This window comes from Manihot esculenta, chromosome 4 (assembly GCF_001659605.2).
Source record: "Manihot esculenta cultivar AM560-2 chromosome 4, M.esculenta_v8, whole genome shotgun sequence".
Taxonomy (NCBI): domain Eukaryota; kingdom Viridiplantae; phylum Streptophyta; class Magnoliopsida; order Malpighiales; family Euphorbiaceae; genus Manihot; species Manihot esculenta.
In genome coordinates this window covers 11315825-11321434 of record NC_035164.2, presented here as the reverse complement: position 1 = coordinate 11321434, position 5610 = coordinate 11315825, and positions in this window count along the sequence as shown.

The following is a 5610-nucleotide window of genomic DNA, read 5'->3' as shown; positions in this document are numbered from 1 at the left end:
ACATATAAATGTTAAATATTAAGCACTGCAAAAGTGAACAAGAAGCTACTGATATATTTACTAAGACTTTACTAGTGTCTAAACATGAAGCTATGAAGCAGTTGGAGTATCCAAGAAAAATCTCAAGGAGAATTGAGATTTTTCATGGATAAAATAGTTTCAGCAACATGGTTGTTTTAAGTCTAGAATTTTGGTCTGTAATTTTTGTTATAATGTTTCATATATTTTTATACAAGTCAGTTTATTTTTTGTTATATTGATAAACCAAAAATTAAGTGATGTAATAGGCAGATGAAAAGTAGTAAATCAGCTTATATTGATAAACAACCTGTAAAACTTAGATAGAGCACAAAGCCAAAAATAGAAATGGAAGACAAAATAAAATCCTTCTATCATGGATTGCAGGCTCAAATTGAGTTCCAAAGAAAAGATTTATCCTCAAATTGAGTTCCAAATTGAAGCGAAAACGGAAGTTAAATGCTAAAAATTGAATATTAGGACTTGGCAGAGTTTCATAATACTTTCAAAGATCCCTACTTTGATTAGAGTAAAAGTAATTCTCCAGGCAGTGGCAGAGCTTTTAAGGGGCCCACAGCCATGGCTCGCACAAGGGCAAAAATATATTTGTGAATGGTTCCACCAAATTGTATTTTCTCAAGCCAAAAATATTTAGACCAATTACCACCATATTTTTAGAGATTTAACGTAACTAATTAAAATATTTTTTACTTTTAAAATTATATTAAAAAATGCTTACAATTTAATTTTGTTAATAAATAAAGATATCCATGAGCTATTTTACTGTTAGTCAACACAATTTAATTTGGTCAAAATTAAGAAATAATTATAATATCCTAAATACCCTCAAATAAAATAGAAATCATGAGGAGAAAACTCCCTTTTGTTAGCATCACTCTTCCACAAACAGCAACTGCTTTCACTCTCTCAAATATCCAACAGTTCTCTCTCCATGTCAACCATATCAGCTTCAGGTGGGAATAACAATGGAAGATTTTTAAACACTCAATACGAAAGAGGATTCAAAGTCTGAAGACAACTTCAAAGTATGATGGCAGAATCAATTCTAGCTTCCATAGAATCCCAGCTGAAATGAGACATATAAAGAGTGATAACCAGCTCAGATGTGGTTCCCAAGAGAATTATAAATAAAAAGAAGGTTGTTTCAATGGTCAATGGCTCGGCTTAACTATGAGAAATCAAATTCAAAAAGCTAGCTCCGGGATCACTTGTTTTGAGCTTATCAAGAAAGGTAACACAAACATAAGCTAAAAGGAAAGCATTTGCGACTTACATATCAGTTGCTTATTCAATGGTTGCTTCTTCTGCTAACTTAGTTATCAGAAAGACCAAATCCAGACCAATACGAAAACTGCTACAAAAAATGCTATTGGCGAAGCCTGATCTCTCTTAATTGGGAAGGCACTATTCTCTGTTTGATCATTAATTTCGTATCTTGAAAATGCTCTATGGCGCATTGACAATGGGCTAAATATCCATTGCTTGAATTTTAACAAGTTGGGGTTGGATATTGGGAAATTGAATTGTGGCAATAGAAAAATTCTTCCCACTCTCACAAATGCACGCTGGAAGACAATACAATGAACTTTGTTAAGTCATGACTAATATAAGTAAAAAATTACAAAAAAACATAAAAATATAGTTATCCCCTGCAGTATCGATCCAGGAAAACCCCAGAAACGAAAGAATTATTTCTTGTCTTCCCAATTCTTGTCTTCCCAATCACTGTGAGCGTAGGATTGAAAGCACTCTTATCTTTTTTTTTTTTTTTTAACTAAAGTTACCAGGGAATGAGAATCGGAAAGGACAATATGAGATCTCTCAAATTTATTTAGATGCATTTATCCGTGAGTGCAAAACAGTCTTATCAAGTGAAGCATTTCCTTTACTATCAAACTCTCCCAGTACTATAATCTTTATGACTGCAGTATCCCCATCTTGGAATGTGTTGTTGTCGTTTAACCAACTGAAAGCGAAATTTGGAACCCTTGCTTTGTCTGCGATAGACCAGTGGATGTCAAGTTTCTTTATCACTAATTTTTCAAACAAGTAATTATCAGGGAGGAAAGATTTCCAGGGCAGGGAAGATTCAAATGCGAGGGAGCAGAGGGTTTTCAAACCCAGGATGGAAATGAGATTACGAATTCCCATGATTGACTGAGAGGGAGAGAACCTGAAACTTGCATTTGCATAGAAACTTTTGAAATTGATTACAATGATTTGCAATCAGCTAACGGCGGTTACCATCGGTTGAGCACGTGGATTTTTAAAAGATAAAACTAGTATATAGTCCTAATAGTTCAATGAAATAACTATTTATTCCAACTATCTTTAAAAATACATAAATTAAGGTGAGACAATTATTTCGCCAAGTAAAACTAATTATATTTTACAAAAATTTTATATTTACTTTAAATTTATTTTTCATACTCAAACGTCATATTAGAGGAAAAATTTTTTTGATATTAATACAAAGTCAAAATATTTCTAAAGAATATATAAACATAATATTTTCTAAAATAAATTATTTAAAAATTAAAATTTATAATATTTATATTATAGATTTTATAAATTTACATACAATGATATACGATATAACATAATAATCGTTCAAAGTATATTTGAAGACAGTGCCACGTAACAAAAGTCTAATAAGATAATACTCAGTCTCATTAAGAGAAAAGAAGACCTGGACGAGTCTCAGCCCTTCGTCAAGACTCGCCTTCTTAACTATAGGGCGAGGCTCCACGAGAAGTTACTATTAGAGAACACAATCTAGCAGATTCCATTACACCTATAATCATTGGATCCCGTATCCACTAGTCAGTATTAGTCGAATTTTCAAGAAATGCGATAACCATCTCTATCTGCTGATAGTGTAAAAGTAGATGAATACAGAGATAAAAGTACACAATTCTTATATAACTATTTTTAAATTCAAAGCATTACACTACACTCACCCTTATCTTCAGTTTACTGACTTGAGCGTCGAAGTGGCTGCCATAGGCGTCAACCACCTCACTTTCTTTTTCTTGTAGATTGGCCAATCGCGGCACAGCTCCATTTCAGCCACATCATTTGGTTTTGTTACTGAAAAATCCATTGAATTATCTCCGTTCATTTGGATTAAAACCGGTCTCTTATTCCCTTTCCCTTAAAAAGAATTCTTTCTTTTCTTTCTTTCTCGAAACGGCTAAAAATTCACGAGTTGCTGCTGCCAATAAGGGCACTATTATTTCTTCCACTCCTGGCAATGGATGAAATACACCATCTATGCACAACGAGGGAAATCTCAACAATCTGAATAACGAGCAAATGCTCCAATACATTAAAAAGCTGCAGGCCACTCTCAAGCAGTATAAAGCTCGGAAGGAGTCCTCATTTATGGCTCTAAGTGATACGGAACCCGGTTCCAGGACCAACTTGTAATCAAAAATTCCGTCACACAACTTCACAAATAACAAGATAAAGATATCTTCCACAAGGTTGCTCTACTACACCCCTAACCAACGAATGTGATTAAAAACATAGATAATGGAGCAAAGGTTGATCTACCACACCCCTAACCAACCAATGTGATTAAAAACATAGATAATGGAGCGAATGTTGCTCTACCACACCCCTAACCAACCAATGTGATTAAAAACATAGATAATGGAGCGAAGGTTGCTCTACTACACTCTTAACTAACTAATGTGATTAGAAACATAGATAATCAAGCGATTCCAGTTTCGAGAACGCCACAAGAAATTCTTGATAACTTAACTAAGCATGGAGGAGATCCATATTAGAACGCTACAAGGTTAAACCTTGATAAGTTGCTAAATAATGGAGAAGAACCAAATATTGTTCATGAAATCATTTTTATTTATTGGCCAATTGTGGCTGTTACCTTAATGGTGTTTTTATAACTTTCAAAACCCTAATTCTATTGTAGGAAGGTGTAATTATAATATAGGAAAGGTATCTAGTCAAATAATCAAACCTGGATTACATTAAAGATCATTTTCCTAAATTATTTTGGTGAAATCTCATTCCTAAATAGGCTGCACAAATTTGACTTTTAATATAGACCAAATTAATTTAAAACAAATCCTACAAAATATTAAAATATCAAAATAATAAAATTGACCTAAATGCAATTTGGTTGTATATGCATTACGCGATCTGAAATTGTATTGTGCGTCCACATGTGTTGAAAAGAGTGACTTGTTTCCTTATTCTCCCATACTTCCCAAATATAGTTCTCATCTTGTAAGTCTTGAATTAAGCGATGATAACTTGATTTGTCATGATTTAGAATTTTTCATTTTAAATTTTTGAAGCATCGTATTATTTTCTTACTCGTATCATTCTCTCCTTCGAAAAGATTCATCCTCGAATCTTCAACCATAATGACAAGAAAAGAATCGACAGACATAGGATCCTCTTTGAATTCAGCATGAAATTTAACGAATAAAACACTAAACTTTGACATCTCTCCTCTTTTTTTCTTTTTTTTTTTTAAATCAAACAATTGAAATGATTTTTTTTCACTCTTGCTTTTATCACTTTTTTTTAAAAAAAACCTCACACTACTAAAATAAAAAAAAATTCTTCTTATTTTTATATAAATATAACTGAAAATTTTTTTCTTTACTTTTTTATTTTTTTTAGAGAAACTATAAAATAAACTGAAATAAAAAAAAATAAAATAGAGTAAAAAAATAAAAAAAAATTACAAAATAAATAAATATAGATAAATAGGAATTTATCTATCACCGTATATCAACTAATGCGGAATCCAGGACCAACAAAACTTTTTCCTAAAAGGGATGGCTTTTATTTCCATTTTTTATTTCAACATCCAAATGGATATAGCTACCTATTATTAAATCATATTACACATAACAAATTCAAAGGCAATAATGTCCACCCATTTAAGAGCAAGCAGCAACTGCTCTTGCTGAATTAGTAGTAGCTGCTGCTGCTAGCAACAGCACGTTGCTGCTGCTCCAGCATGAATAGAATGTGCAGCTGCTCATTCATACAAATTCACAACTTTAGAAAAAGTAAAACTAATTAAAAATAATCTTTAATTAGAATAAATACATTTTAAATATAATACTATTTAGATAAAAGTAATATCATTTAGGGATAATTACAAAAACACTATCCAGTGATTTGGTGTCTTTTTATGATAAAAAGAGTAACGTAGTTTCACTCTGTTAGCAAAGTGATACTTTTCTATTTAACATCTTTGATACTTTTCTATTTAACATCTTTGATAAATGCTGATATGACACTTAAAAATTAATAAAAAAATAATCTTTAATTAGAATAAATATATTTTAATCCTTAAAATTTTATAAAATATATAATTTAGTCCAAATATTTATAAATTTAGTCATAAAAATTTATTTCATAATAAAATAGTCCTTTTAGTTATAATTCATTTCTATATAATTATTATAATTATTTATAAATAAGTAACTATATTTTTTTTCATATTAATCTCATATGTTTATTAAATTTAATATTTTAAAATAAATTAATAAAATAAAAATTAAATCAAGAATCTTTATATAATAT